Below are 16,867 nucleotides of genomic sequence, written 5' to 3'. Positions count from 1 at the left end.
ATCTACATTTATGGTAGGTACAAAACTGTACTTTCCTGCTAGCATAAGGCCCAACTCTACCAGGGCAGCAGCTACATCTACAGCCTTCCTCAGGGGGGTGCCAACCAAGGATATTCTGGAAGCTGCAACTTGGAGTTCAGTACACACCTTCACCAAACATTACCACTTACCACTTTACTCTAAGACTAGAGCTGGCTTCGCCACTGCAGTTTTGCAGGGCCTTCTAGCCTCCTCTAACCCTGTTTGACTCTACCTCCCATCCTTAGCTTTGGGATTCTACCCAAGTGTGATGACTGCAGCAGGGTAACACGAACATAGTACAGTTTTGTACCTACCATAAATGTAGATGTTCGAGTGTATACCCTGCTGCAGTCCAGGTTACCCTCCCTCCATTCCCTCTGACCTAACTAAGACCTTTCTATACCTTAAAATCTGTTACAACCTTTGTGGTGTATTTGCTTATAGCTGGAGGGATTATTTGTTTATGCTACACTTTTTATTATTGGTACTATCTACTGACCACCATTTGGGGGGGGGGCACCTGACATCTGGGGCAAGAAAAACTGAAGAAAATGGTGTCTGATACCTCTCATATACCCCTGGCGCACTGACGGGGAAGAAGCGACAGCAACTGACGCCGGACCAAGACTTTGGAATTCGGGCCGACTGCGGGACCACCTGACGGCAGGATAACCCAGGATTTAATGCATTCTGCTTAACAGGTTGGAAAACATACTTTGCAATGTGGTTTTGATTCCCTAGAGGCATTTTGCAGGGTTGCTGTCACTGGGTCTGTACTTAGAAGGCATGCTTGGCTTCAGGAGCAGTCTTTGCCAGATCATGTTCAAACTAAATTGCTGGATGCTCCCTTAAATCAGAACTGCCTGTTTGGCGACAAAGCAGAAGTTCTTAAAAAGATGGAGGAAAAAGCTAAATCAATGCAAACTGTTAAAGATTTCTTACAAGTACAGCCTCCTAGATTTAGTAGGCATTAGTGCTCAAAAAATTGGTCCTTTCCTGCCTCTTCCAGGCCTTCTCAGTCCAAACCCAGAACCAACAGAACACCCAGGCTACAGTCCCAGGGTATGCACAGGACTAAGCAGTGGGGGGCTCCCACTTCCAAATCAGGGAGTATTAAGACCCCCCCATGGTAAGCTGTCTCAATGACTTAACTTTAAAACTTCCAAGCTGTTCTTACCTGACTGCTCCTTTGGGGGGAAAGACTACTCTGCAAGCATAAACCTGGGAACTCATTACCCAGGACAAATAGGTTTCAAACATAGTTTCCCAAGGATACAGATTTCACTTCCACACTTTACCAACCACAAACGGTTGGCCAGATCTACCCCCAAATCAGTGGGCAGAGGCTCAAAAGCAAGTACTCTCTCTCCTAAGATTAAAGGCTATTCAGACTGTACCAGAAGAGGAAAAGAGACAAGGTTTCTACTCAAGACTTTTCCTGGTACCCAGAAAATACAACTCATGGTGTCCTATCCTGGACCTGTCTATCCTAAACACCTTTTTGCTAACTCTTCACCAGTTGCTTCCCATGATAGGTAAAGATGCCTGGTTGGCAACACTGGATTTAAAGGAAGCCTGCCTGCACATCCCAATCAGGGAATCTTGCAGAAAATACATGCACTTCAAAGCAGGCTGCATGCACCATCAGTTCTCTGTACTGCCCTTTGGCTTATATACTGCACCCAGGGTATTCACAAAGTGCCTAGCTCCAGTCATTACATTTTGCAGGCAAAGAAATATTCAAATATACCCATACCTGGACGATTGTCTAATTCAGGCAGAAAGTCAGGACAGGCATCCGAATTGTCTGGCATTTGTACAAAAGGTGTTAACTTGTCTGGGGTACACCATAAATGAAAAGAAATCACATCTGCTTCCCTGTCAACAAATTATATTCCTGAGAGCAAGCTTGAACACAACTTCCCAGATGGCTTTCCTCACGCCATAGAAACAAATTCATTTGACAACTTACTTCAAACTAGTGGCCACAAAAACCCTGCTATCTGCAAGACAAATACTGCAAGCCTTGGGGTTCATGGCCTCGTGCATTCTACTAATTCCAAATGCAAGACTACATATGAGGAAACTACAATGGTATCAACATTCTCAGGATCTAGAAGCAATGATTTCTATCATAACTTGCCTATGGTTAGAATTCCTTTGGTGGGCAGAGGCCTGCCACCAAAACAAGGGACTACCATTCACTCTACCGCCTGCCACCCTAACAGATGCATCAGGCTATGCATGGGGGGGCTCACCTGGCAGGGAAGTGCATTCAGGGCAAATGAAACCCAAGACAAATGCACCTGCATATCAATCAAAAAGAAATGTTAGTTGCACAGAATGCTCCAACAGCCTTCAAGGACCACATTCTTCCAAGACCATTAATAGTAAAGACAGACAACACCACTGTTATGTGGTATATAAGCAGGGGGGTACCCATTCTTACCCCCTCTGCAGACTAGTCATGGCTTTGTGGAAAACAGCCTTGAGCTACCAAGTGCATCTACCGGCTCAATTCCTGCCAGGAAAACTAAATACACTGGCAGACGAACTAAGCAGAAATCTCATGGACCCACATGAGTGAAACTGGAACCAAAGATTTTCAACATATTGATCAACAAATGGGGGATCCCAGATATAGACCTGTTTGCCTCCCCCCAGAACTACCATTTGGACAAATTTTGCACAAGGACTCCCCACAAACAATCCTGGAAAGTGGATGCTCTGTCCTTCAGCTGGAAAAATCTGTCAGTTTATGCCTTTCCTCCTCTGCCTCTCCTCTCCAAAGTACTACTAAAGATGAAACGGGACAAACCAAGGATGATACTGATTGCACCAGACTGGCCACTCCGACACTGGTACCCCCTCTTGCACAGTGCGTCCTAGCTGGCCCCATGGCACCTACCTCAGTCCCCTACCCTGCTGTTTCAGCAGGAGAGCCAGATGCTTCACCCCCAGCTTCAAACCCTGAACCTGGCAGCCTGGCTAATTACCTAATCTCTCCATTACCATCCCTCAATAAACAAGTGTTGGATGTAGTTTTGGAGGTAAGGAGGCCTGCTACTAGAAAATCTTATGCTGAAAAATGGAGAAGATTCTGTGCCTCTAACCAAACTCAAGGGATGGCCACAGCCAGCCCCCAGTTTACCTCAGATTCTTCAATACTTAACTGAGATGCTTCACAAGGGCCTTTCCTTTTCCTCCATCAAAATTCATGCCTCAGCCATTTCAGCTCATTACAGCACAGAACCACCCCTCTTTTCTTACCCACTACTCAAGCAGTTCTTCAGAGGGGCCAAAAACTTAAGACCACCCAGGAGAGCCCCAACTCCAGCCTGGGACCTTAATTTTGTACTGGAAAAACTCACTCTTCCTCCTTTTAAGCCAGCTGCAACTGCAAAGTTAAAATTCCTTTTTTTGGAAAAACGCTTTTCTTTTAGCAATCACTTCAGCAAGAAGGGTATCTGAATTACAGGCCGTTATGGCAGTGGAGCCTTTCATCATCTTTCATGCAGACAGGGTGCCCCTCAGGATCAATCCCTCTTTCATGCCCAAGGTGGTATCTAGTGTGGCTCTTAATCAGTCCATTCATTTGCCAACCTTCTTTTCTAATCCACAGAACAAAGGGGAACATATACCGCACTCCTTAGATGTGCACAGACAACTTAGATTTTACTTGGACAGGACTAAACCTCAAAAGGAAATCTGAACAACTGCTCATGGCATTTGCTGCAGGGACAGAGGGGAAGGCTATTTCAAAGCCAACCATTTCTAAATGGATAGGCCATTGCATTAATTTCTGCTATAATCACCATGGAAAACCTATCCCACAGGGGATTAGAGCCCATTCTACCAGGGCTGCATCTACCTCTACAGCCTTTCTGTGGGATGTCCTTACCAGACACATCCTAGAAGCTGCTACCTGGAGTTCTGTACATATTTTCACCAAGCATTACCATTTGCAATTTTTCTCTAAATCCAGAGCTAGCTTTGCCACTGCATTGCAGTCTTGCAGGACCTTATAGCTGGTCCTAATGCTATCTAAATTCCTCCTCCCATCCTTGGCTTTGGGAATCTACCCAAATGTGATGACTGCAACAGTGAAACACGAAGAACATAGTACAGTTGTGTACACTTACCATAAATGTAGATGTTAGTCTGTTCACTGTTGCAGTCCTGGTTACCATCCCTCCAGCCCCCTGACTTCTTTTGGCTATACCTTTATTCTCTCTACTATACTTAAAAGCTTTTTGGTGTATTTGCTTTTTTGTTGGAGGTATATCCTTGTATGTTTATATATTCAATTGCTTCCCATTAAGGGGGGCACCTGACATCTGGGGCAAGAAAAACTGATGTAATGGCATCGGCCGCATGCTTTATACCCCTGACTGACATCACGGAAGATGAGACATGAACCGATGCAGGACCCAAGACTTTGTTAATCAGGCCAACTGAGGGCTACTGCATGCAAATAACCCAAATGTGATGATTGCAACAGTGAATACACTAACATCTACATTTATGGTAAGTGAGCACAACTGTACTTTCTGCAGCTACTTGGTCCTCATCTCATACATTTATTTCTCATTACAAATTGGATTTGACTTCCAGGAGAGCATCCTTTGGTTCCGCGGTGCTCCGGAATATTCTTCCATCGGGGCCTCCCAAGAGTTTAGTAGCCGGGGACTCTGTCCCACAGGTTGAAGACCAAATGAAGTAAACTACTTCAGATAAAGAAGTTATGTCCTCACCATAATGTTCCATCTGAGTAGTTCTACTTCATTTGTTGTCAACCGTCCTTCCCTCCTTCCCCCAGACTTTGGCATATGAACAGCCTGTGGACTGCAGTTATAGGTCACAAGTATTTTTTCAGGTCTGGTTATTATAAGGTTCAGCAAACTCTATCTGGGGGTTGGAATGTAGTGGAGGTGTATTATGGGTAAATGGAGGAGCTTGGAGCTCAGAGCAGATGCTAGTAAAGTTGCTGGCTCGGATCCGATACGGATCTGGTTTCCCACAGGTTGAAGACAAATGAAGTAGAACTACTCAGATGGAACATTATGGTGAGTACATAACTTCTTTTCATTTCCCATTTCACTAGCACAAGGCTGACATAGCTCTTTGCCATGGGGTGCCCGTGGCTAACTCACCATTTCTGCCAATAAATAGCCTCATTAAACACACATTGTTCTTGAGTATTGACTCCAGAAACACACACATCTTCATGATCACCTCATTCTTGTAATGGCTTCTTTCATATAACAGAGCTGTTATGGAGTCAATACCATAATCATTCCAGATGACTGTGAACAAACTCTATATCCATAGTCACCATGATCTGGTTCATCTTAGTCATATTGACTCAGATGCAGACACTTTACTCAGTACAATTTTCAATTTTTGTTCTGCATAAATTGAAGCTGGTTCAGTGGTCCATCCATTCCCTGCTGGTATTGGGCACATAGGAGGGTTGTCCCTGATGTTCTTCGTGTTTCAGTGTTGCAGTCATTACATTTGGGTTATCCTGCTGGCAGGTTGCCCTCAGTCGGCCTGAATTCCAAAGTCTTGGGTCCTGCGTTGGTTACTGTCGCTTCTTCCCTGACGAGTGGTCGTCAGGGGTATAAAAGATGCAGCCGCCGACATTTTCTTCAGTGTTTCTTGCCGCACGATGCCTGAAGCAGTTTGCAAGTGCTGGTTGGCCAACTCCTGAGATTTTCGTGTTCAAGTTACAGATCCAAAGTCTTCATTAAAAGCTAAGTACCCCATTGGGGAAACTTTTTTCTTGCTCCAGTCCGACGTCAGAAAAAGTTAATTGTACTTCTTGTGGGAAGCAAATACCTCATAAGGACTTTCATTCTTACTGTATTCCTCGCCTAGGCCCTGACCACGACATTTCTAGTTGTTGGTTTTGTGCTAGATTTAACCAATGCACTATTGAGCGTCGGTACGATTTTGCATTAAGGTATTTTGGGCTAAGATTTAATTATACAATGTTGTCAGATAGCCATCCGAATACCGGAGTTTACAAAAAACGAAAAGAAAGGCAACTGAGGTTCAAAACCGAAGCTTCTCCTAAGCAAGCCGCAGATTCTCAGTGAGGCGATTTCGCAGCCCCTGAAGCCCGCTACTTTAGAGTCGCAGGCTGCTACCGACTCCCACGTGGAGTCTGCCAGGCCGCTGGAAACTCGAGGTATTGGAGCCTCTGAAATTATTCCTTCAGATGGGTCCAGAGCCGCTGAGCAGGCATTGGCTTCTGAGGGTGTATTCAGACCTAAACAATTATATATTAACCCGACTTCAAAGGCAAAGACTAAAACACCTTTAAAGGCAAAGAAACAAGTTCACCAGCCACATGGACAGGCTTCTATGCCCAAAAAACAGATGCTCAAAATGGCCGAAGACTTAATTACCTTGATCAGGGGTTCCCATCCCCCTCATAAGAGGCCTAGGCAAGAGACAGACTATGAATCTTCAGATCAGGTTTTCCATTTCTTCTGATTCCTCTTCTGATCAGGAATATCCCCCCCCCCCCATGAGAATTCTGATGCTGAAGAATCAATTTCTTCACCTTCTCCTCCTGAGGACTACTCTTTTGGGAAAACCTTGCATACCATGAGGGTGCAGTTCCACTGAGAGCGCCAAGATTTTTCAGAATCTAAGACTCAGAGACTTCCTTTTACTACCTCAACACAGACCTCTAGCTATTCTACCTGTGTTAGACATTGTAGATGATGTGTTCTCAGAGTCTAGTCTGACCCCTGACTCCTCACCTCCAGCTCCTGTTAAGCTGGACAGATACTACAAGGGTCTCTGACTCTCATAAATTCCTTTTCAAAAACCCTACTGAAGACCCAGAAACTGTTTCTCAGGGTCCCAAAGGGGTCAAGGCTTCCACTGCAAAAAACCCTACCCCCTCTGACAGGGATTCTAGGGCACTGGATAGGTGGGGAAAAAAGATTTACACATCTGCTACCTTAGCTATAAGGGCCTTAAACTGCCAGTTTCATATGCTCAAATATCGGCAATATATCATGTCAGTGCTTAAACAGAAAATGATGGTAAATTCTGAATGTGCCAAAAATAAAGAAATCCAGGATTTATTACATGCAGCTGAACAAGTTGGAAAGCATACTTTGCAATGTGGTTTTGATTCTCTGGAGGCTTCCTGCAGGGCCGCTGTTATGGGTTCTGTCATTAGGAGGCATGCTTGGTTAAAGGAACAAAATCTGCCTGATCATGTTAAAGCAAAATTATTAGATGCTGCATTACAACATGATACCTTGTTTGGTGTTAAGGCAGAAGAGGTGTTAAAGAAAATGGAGGACAAAGCTAAATCTATGCATACGGTCAAGGATTTCTTAAAGGTACAGCCACCTAGATTTAGCAGACACTGGCCTACAAAGAATTGGTCCTTTCCAGTCTCAGACAGACCTCAAAGGGGCAGATCCAGACGCCCTAGAGGCAGATCACTGCCACAAGGTTCCTACAGGTCTAAGCAATGGGGTGCTTCTACCTCCAAAGGTGGAGAAGACAAATCACAACCATACAGGAAACCGTCCCAATGACTTCCCCCTGCCTGAACCAAGCACTTATCTTCTGGCAGCACTCTTAGGGGGAAAACTAGCGCTCTTTTCTCAAAATTGGCACATTATAACACAGGACAAATGGGTTCTAGATATAGTGTCACAAGGCTACAAGTTTCACTTCCATACCCTGCCAAGGGCAAACGGATGGCCAGACCTGCCAAAAAATCAATAGGCAGAGGCTCAAAAACAAGTCGCAGCTCTCATGGCCATATGGGCTATTCAACAAGTGCCTCAGCAAGAGCAGGGACAAGGATTTTACTCAAAACTGTTCTTGGTACCCAGAAAGGACAAAGCATGGAGACCAATACTGGACCTATCTATTCTAAACACTTTCCTGTATATACCAAAATTCAAGATGTTTACCTTGCAGCAGCTTCCGCCCATGCTGGGCAGCAAAGCTTGGCTCGTGACTTTAGACCTAAAAGAGGCATACCTGCATGTCCCAATCAGACAATCATGCAGACGATACCTCAGATTCAAGGCTGGCTCAAAGCATTACCAATTCTCTGCACTGCCCTTTGGCTTATCTACTGCGTCCAGGGTCTTCACAAAGTGCCTGGCACCAGTAATTGCTTACTGCAGACAGAGGAATACAAATATATCCTTACTTGGACTGCCTCATACAAGCGGAGAACAAGGACATTCTACTACAGCATCTGACGTTTGTGCAAAGACTTTTAACATGCCTAGGGTACACAGTCAGTAAAAAGAAATCAAAACTAGTACCCTCTCAAGAGATAATATTCCTGGGTGCAAGCTTAAATACAACTGCCCAGATGGCTTATCTCACTCCAGACAAACAAAGGCAACTGACTACCTATTTCAAGGAAATGGCAACAAAGGCCTAGTTATCTGCAAGAGCAGTTCTGCAGGCTTTTGGGCTTCATGGCATCCTGCATCTTACTAATTCTATATGCAAGGCTGCATATGAGGAAAATTTAATGGTACCTAAAAAGTGTCTGGACACAACATTGCCACAGCCTGGAAACAATGATTACTCTCATTCCCTGCCTGCAACAGGAGTTTTGATGGTGGGCAAAGGCTTGTCTCCAAAACAAGGGACAGCCATTCTCACTACCCCCCACCTAGGCAGAGCCTAACGACGGATGCATCAGATTATGCCTGGGGGGCACACATGGCAGGAAGAGGTATTCAGGGCACCTGGTCCACAAACCAAAAGCATCTACAGATCAATCAAAAAGAGATGCTAGCTCTTCAAAATGCCCTGACAGCCTTCAAGGACCTACTTCATCCGGGACAAGTACTGATAAAGACAGACAACACCATGGTCATGTGGTACATAAGCAAGGGGGCACTCATTCTTGCCCCCCTTGCAGACTAGCCATGGCTTTATGGGACACAGCATTGACTTACCAAGTTCATCTGCAGGCACAATTACTGCCAGGAAAGGAAAATACTCTGGCAAACAAACTAAGCAGAACCCTCATGGATCCCCACGAGTGGCACCTGGATCCACAAGTCTTCAACATAACGAAGAAATGGGGACGCCCGGACATAGACCCAGTTGCCTCCCCTCACAACAATCAACTAAAATGATTCTGCACAAGGACTTATCAGACAAGTTTGGAAAGTGGATGCCTCATCTTTCAGATGGACAAACCTATTGGTATATGCCTTTCCTCCACTGCCTCTCCTCCCCAAGGTACTCCTAAAGATCAGACAGGAGAAACCAAAAATGATTCTGATTGCCCCAGACTGGCCACGCCAGTACTGGTATCCGATCTTAAGGAACTTGTCCCAATGCCCAGCCTGGACCTTACCTCAAATACCTCATCTACTGTCCCAGCAAAACAATCGGATTCTGCACAGCCAACTCAGGACCCTAAACCTGACAGCATGGCGGTTAATGTAGCCTTACAAACCACACCTCTCAGTAAAGCTGTGATGGATGTCATTTTAGAAGCCAGAAGGCCTAGTACTAGAAAATCCTATGCTGGGAAATGGAAGTGATTTTGTGCTTGTAACCAAGCTCAAGGAACTGATACAGATGTCCTAAATATTCCTTAGATTTTGCAGTACATAACTGAGATGCTGGACAAAGGCCTATCTTTTCATCAATTAAAATCCATGCCTCTGCCATTTCAGCTCATTACAATACAGAGCCACCACTCTTTTCTCATCCTTTAAGGCAGTACCTCAGAGGAGCCAAAAACGTAAGGCCTCCAAGGAGAATGCCAATACCTGCATGGGACCTCAATTGTGTCTTGGAAAAACTCACCTTACCTCCTTTTGAGCCAGCTGCTACTGCGGATATAAAGTTCTTATCTTGGAAAACAGCTCTGCTCCTAGCAATAACTTCTGCAAGACGAGTTTCAGAGCTACAGGCTCTCATGGCTGTAGAACCCTTTATCATTTTTTATCCAGACAGGGGGTCTCTGAGAACAAACCCTACATTTATGCCTAAGGTGGTATCCAGTGTAGCCCTTAACCAAACAATTTGCCAACTTTTTATCCAAATCCACAGAACAAGGTGGAGAAAATTCTGCATTCTTTGGACGTACACAGACAACTTAGATTCTACTTGGACAAAACTTAAGTTTTCAGAAAGATAGAACAATTACTAGTGGCATATGCCGCAGCATCGCAAGGAAAGGCCATCTCCAAGTAGACTATTTCAAAGTGGATAGGTCACTGCATTCGTTTCTGCTACTCACAGCATGGCAAACCAGTGCCTAAGGGCATTAGGCCACATTCAACCAGAGCTGCAGCCACTTCTGCCACCTTTCTCAGGGGAGTACCAACCAAAGACATTTTAGAGGCTGCTACTTGGAGATCAGTGCATACCTTTACAAAACATTACACTCTGCCTCTTTGCTCTAAATCCAGGGCAGGCTTTGCCACTGCAGTTCTGCAGGGCCTTATAGCCGCTTCTAATGCTGTTTAGCTCCAGCCCCCCAACCATAGCTTTGGGACTCCACCCAAATGTAATGACTGCAACAGTGAAACACGAAGAACATAGTACAGTTGTGTACACTTAACATAAATGTAGATGTTCGAGTGTATTCACTGTTGCAGTCCATGTTACCCTCCCGCCATCCCCCTTATTTTTGCTGGAACTTATCTTTACTTCTCTAATCTTTACAACCTATGTGGTGTATTTGCTTATAGATGAAGGTAAAGCTTATTTTGGTGCATGTATGTTTTATTTACATATTCTTAGCCTACCCTTTTGGGGGCACCTGACATCTGGGGCAAGAAAAACTGAAGAAAATGATGTCTGCTGCATCTTTTATACCCCTGACGACCTGACGTCAGCGAAGAAGCAATGGCAACTGACGCAGGACCCAAGACTTTGGAATTCAGGCCAACTGAGAGCAACATGCCAGCAGGATAACCCAAATGTAATGACTGCAACAGTGAATACACTTTAACATCTATATTTATGGTAAGTGTACACAACTGTACTTTTTGTATGAATTTTTGGAAGGCCATCAATGCTAGAGATAATTGGAGCTGTAACTATATTCATATAAATCCTGTGTAGTAGTCCTGTTTTTATACATAGAGTGTACTGTATTTATTGAATCAACTTATTAGCTTCAGTTGTATTTATACTCTTGTATGCATCTGTCTCTCCTAGCATAAGAAGCATTTTAGTAATATAATCCATGTCCATTAGGACAATAGCTTCTCCTTTGCTACTGGACATAGTGGTCTTTTTTTTTTTTTTCCCCCTGTAGTTCTCGAGCGCATTTCACTCATCCTTAGTTGAATTGTGAATCTGTAAATGATATTCATTTAACACCTCTGATATTTCAGTCTCATACTCTTAGAAATGTTTCAACAGTAGTGTTAAACCTGAGCTATATACGTACTGGGTTTCCTTAGTATATTAATGCTGTTGTCATCAGAAATACCAAAAATGTTCTTTAACAATGTTTGTTCCAAATAATTTGAGATTTAGAATAACATCACTCAGTCTGGGGGGGTGCTGAAGGGATATAGGATAGACCTTCACTGAGTAAAAAAGGTGCTCATCTGCAAAATTAAATGCAGATTAATCACCAAGTTGTTAACTTCACAGTCCTGTTTAACGGGTTCAGACCCATAGATGTTTTTCTTCTCTTATGTCCACTGCTCAGTTAACACGCCCCTTTGTTGACCCAGGATTGCTTCGTATGTGCTGGGAGCTCTGAAAAACACTATTGGTGCAGAGATCTCTTTACATGTGGCCCACAGGTGTAAGGAAGGTTGTAATAAATTTAGTGTTCATAGTAGTCTTCTGTTTACCTGTTGATTCAGGTTGGTTATTCACACTGTTAGCATAGTCATTTTTATCATTCAAAGTGATTGGTTATACTTCAGATAACACGGATACTTCCAACTTCATCTGGTTGCTCATTAACATTGTATTCATCTGCATCTTTCTTCAAATGAATGTGTGGCCAAAGAAAAATGTGGCTTGTTTAAAATCTGAAGTCCTCTCTCAGCTTTTTGACCTTAATTTGTTCGTTTCACATCATATATTGAAATACTATTATATAAATTATCCAACCTGCTCACAAAGGTATCAGTCGTGAATTTATTCACCAAATCATTTTGTACTTGTTAACCCATTTTCTTTGGGCTTGAAGAAATCAAGAACTAAATCTGATGTAATTGAAACTCAGTTTGATGATCAAAGTTTGCCATTTCTTTAATAATTCCGGATAAGCAGCACCTTATGTGGGCATACAGAGAAGTCTTTATCTTCTGGTATTAACTTGTAGTGAAGGCATGCATCCAAATGGAGAAGTTGCCACTGTAATATTTTCTATTTATATAGTCCATCTTCGCCCCTTATTAACAATTATTGCTGGCTGCCATAATATCTTTGAAGCAAGCCCGTCCTCTGTGCATACAGAGGGGTGAGAGATTTCTATAATGTTGATTGGTTAACTGCAGCTTACATGACAAATATCACGTAATGTAGGCTAGATTTTTAACTAGTTACCTAAGAATATGGATTGTTTCAGATTGGCTCGTAAGGATCCACTCGAATTAAAAACTGAGTAATGAAACCTGTCTTCATTCCTGATTTGTACGGATTGACATCCCATCGTTATTTGATCAGCAGTAGTCTTTTTGATAAGTACTAGATTGTCACACTTTCAATTGGCCACTGAAGAATATTCACTGCTCTGGGTAGGTTGATAATATTTTATCTGATGTAGTTAATCATCTTCCTATTCATCACTGATGGGTCCGGTTCCGAGCCCTCGGAACCGAGTTGACCAAATGCCAAGCTTGCATACACCAAAACACACTCGCGCTAAGTCGCTACCCACAATGCCCTTCTCCCAGTTACCTCCGATCTCATTTGCCGCACAGCTATATAACAGCGTTTCACTGAGCTCTCCAGCTGTGTGTTATATATTTACGAATTTTTGGCATTATTTGAACTTTTTCTTCTAATATAATCTTTTTCACTTTCTAGCTACCCATCAGCTATTTCTTCTACCATTGTTGGTAACACACACTCCTATCCTTGTGGTATCATTTGATACCATCATTGGTATCTTTCTGCTTCTTTTCCCAGCAGTGTTTTGTTTGTTTCTTTTGTGCATTGGATATGTCTGAGAAAAAAGGGTCTTCAGGGTTTAAACATTGCACTTCCTGCAATGGCAAACTTCCCAACAGTGATGTACATGATGATTGTGTCTATTGTGTGGGGGGTTTCTCATCTCTTTGTGAAACCTCTCTGCCAGATTTGACTGGGTTTTAGTCAGTGGATGCTGAATGCGAGGAAAAACTGATCTTGAAAGCCCTGTTAACCTTATCTTTCACAGAGGCCCTTTCTGTGTTGGAGGTCTCAACCCTCCAGTGAAGGACAAAAAAATCCTCATTTCAACCCTTCTTCACCGGCTGGTCATAAGGGCAAGTCCCTCAAACACAAGGCCCACAAATTTTCCGAACACAAGACTGCTTCCTTGGCTCAGACTTTAACTGTTGCTTCTGTTCCAAGCTCGGCTCCAGTTGCTTCCATGGGCATTGATAACTTTGGCACCACCTTCGACACTGACATCTACGGCTCCAGTCAACTACTGTAATGACTACGGCTCTGACATTGCTGTCTTCGATGGTCTTGACACTGACTTCACCTTTTACTGCACCAAAGGCGGTTCCGGCAATTCCCTTGGAGCTGATAATTACCTCTACTCCGAATGCCTCCTCTGCGCAGAGTCATTCCTCGACACCATTAATTCCGCTTATTCGATGTGGTGCGCCTGCTGTACCAACTGTTAGACAGCCAGAGGGATTACAAATGTTCCTAAGACTCCTCCCACGTCGAGGTTTGGGTCTACTGTTCCCATGACTCCCACTTATTCTCCTCCCTTGGATCCGAGGCCCATAGCTCCAATGTCCTTGGTGATGACAGGGGACCTTCACTGAGGCTCAGAGGCCTCCCCTTTGGGTTTCTGTTCCATCGGAACCATCCCTTCCTCAGTCTCATGGTTCGGGGGTAGAAGCCTCGGTTCTGAGCACAGTTCCAAGTTTATCAGTTCCTTCCTCTGATCCGAGGGCAACGCCTGCCCCAGTCTTGCTTGAGGCTCCATCCCCAGGAGCAGGTCTGGCGGAGCGGGGTGTGACTCCAGTTCCGAGATTGTTTTACTCTGTACCGGGCTGCCATTCCTCTTCTGGTGGATCTGCTTTCCAGGTGATGGAGAGGGTGCTGGCTTCTGGAAGTGCTCCCCCTACGTTGGATCTTCCCCCTGCTCCCTTTGAGTTGCATCTACCATGTACCCCCTCCCCAGGACACTGAGAGCACAAGCCTCACGAAACCCCAGTTCAGGGTAATTTTCTTTCCGAGTCTTCAGACATTCCCACTGAAGAAGGCGTGTAAGAGGAAACACCTTGACTCCCCGGGGGAGTCTCTCACTGAGGATATGGACTAAGATAATGGGGAATGGTCCCCATGGTCAACCCCTGACGATGTCTCTTTCGGAGACCTTCTGGAAATATTGAAACAGAGGGGTGGCTGGAAGCTCTCCATCCCTTCCTCGGAGGAATAAGTTTTCCTGCAGGCTTTCGTCTGTCAGCTTTTTACTTCTTGGGTGACCCCCACATGCCGAGTTAGTCCAGATGGTCATGCAATGTGCGTGGAAGAGCCCTGATTCTATTGAAGCCATTCCCAGGAGACCAGACAAGATTCTTTCCCCACCAGAGGAGCATCCCCACTGGTCTAGAGGCTTGCCAGTATACGCTATGGTGGTGGTGGTGGCCACTAAAAAGGTTTGTGGAGGAAAGTCCTACTGTCCGCCCACCCAACAGAGTCCCGGGCTGTAGATTGACTAGGGAAGCGAGTTTTCGCTAGAGTGACCTTTGCAGTCAGGTCATTGAATTACTTGGCACACTTTACGAGGCTCCAAAGGGATTTGATCTCTGAACTTTCTGGGGCTCTCGCGGATCAAGTTTCTGATGGGGCACAGGACAAAGTTGCCTCTCAACTTGCCACCCTTGAGTCCATCTCCAACTCGTCCATGAGGTTGCTCTCCCACACAACCGAAGGGGCGGCTAGAGCTGTGGGTGCAGGCATAGTCATGAGACGTCATGCCTGGATGCGCATCTGTAACCTTGTGGACTCCTTAAAGTCCTCTTTTTTGAACGCCCCTATTGAACCATCATCCTTGTTTGGTTGTAAAGTAAAGGACACACTGGCCAGGTGCGAGCAGGATGAAAAGACCTTGTCTGTCATTAGCCTACGTTTTTCCAAGCCTCAATTTTCTTTTTCAGGAACCACAGGAGTGGGAAAATGTGGCACAAAGTCTCAAGGTCCCTCCGCAACTCATGAGGTAGAGGGGGTTCCAATGGTGGAAAATGCACCTTCAGGGCAGAGGGGGTCCCCGAAATCAAATCTCCAGGGATTCTTTCTCCCGGTGGTCTTATAAACGCTCCTGAAGCATTGCCCGATTGCTTACCTCTGGAAGCAGTCAGGGCTCTTTTATCTCTGCACCAAATTGCTTGGCACTCTATTACAGACTATTGGTGGATGCAGAGAATAATCTCCAGGGGCTATTACATCCCTCTAATATGCCTAAAACCTACAAAAAAAATTTCCTGATGTTCCACCCAGTCAAAGGGACGAAGCAGCTTCAGAGATAAGAAAGCTGTGTCAAACAAGTCATCCAACCACTCCCCCCAGATCAAAGTGGATCCAGTATTTACTCTAGATTCTTTTTGGTGCCAAAAAAGACTGGGGACTGAAGACCTATTTTGGATCTCTGCCATCTAAACAAGTCAGTGGTTCAAACCAAATTCCGCATGTTCACTATACAATCCATTCTCCCTTTTTTACGGAAGGATGTTTGGATGTGCTCGATAGACCTCCGGAATGCATATTACCACATCAAAATGGACAAATGCTCCAGGAGTTTCCTTTGCTTCCAGCTAGGAGCCAATCAGTACCAGTTTAGAGCCCTGCCATTCGGTCTCTGGACGGCCCCCCTAGAGTGTTCACGAAATGTCTGACAGTGGTGACAGCTCATCTGAGACGTCAGGGATTCCAGGTGTTTCCATATTTAGACAATTGGCTCCTCTCCGCCCCCACCGAGCATCTCCTGACCATAGCCCTTTCCGATACACACTCAGAGTCTCTAGGCATCACATTCCATTGGGAAAAATCCAACCTATTACCTACCCAACAACTAGAATTTATAGGAGCAGTTTTTAATACTTGAACAAACCTGGTATCCCTTCCAACTTACAGGCTTCAGAGGTTAAGATTACAAGTACAAATAATACTGTCAGAGAGATGTCAGCAAGAGAAGTTCTCCAGGCTCTTGGGTCTATGGCGACGGCCATTCTGATTGTTGTTCTGGCAAGATTACGTACGAGACTGTTAAAATGGCTCCTTTTGTCCCAATGGTTGGCAAATCTTCACCCCCTAAACTCACAGATCCTCATCACCAACTCCTGCAAACAAGATCATCTTTGGTGGATGAAGCCAGATGGAAATCTTGGGTGTCGCCCCTTCCAGATTCCCCAACCCAATGCCACAGTGACCACGGATGCTTCCCTGATGGGGTGGGGGACCATTGCCTGGGAAAGACGCTCCAAGGCACATGGTCCAGCTTAGAGGCCAACTTGCATATCAGTGTTCTGGAGTTGAGCAGTGCTGTTGGCGTTGCAGGCCCTACATCTGCTTCTTCCATCGGGAACGATTGCGATTCATTCAGACAATAAATTAGTCTGGTACATAAACAAGGAGGGACCAAATCCTACCCCTTGTGTCGAGACACCATGAGAATGTGGCACTG

The 16,867-nt window shown here is 44.8% G+C and overlaps 1 protein-coding gene across 1 annotated transcript in view; it reads left to right on the top strand.

Moving 5' to 3' along the window:
* The window catches only part of SIRT1 (sirtuin 1), a 1,558,788-nt gene that overhangs the window by 212,964 nt on the left and 1,328,957 nt on the right, over window positions 1–16,867 (top strand). The gene's annotated exons all lie outside the window — the stretch shown is intronic.

This window comes from Protopterus annectens, chromosome 14.part0 (genome assembly GCF_019279795.1).
Source record: "Protopterus annectens isolate FY-2018-M chromosome 14.part0, PAN1.0, whole genome shotgun sequence".
Taxonomy (NCBI): Eukaryota; Metazoa; Chordata; order Ceratodontiformes; family Protopteridae; genus Protopterus; species Protopterus annectens.
Note: the sequence above shows the minus strand (reverse complement) of the source record. Positions and strands in the feature narration are given on the sequence as shown.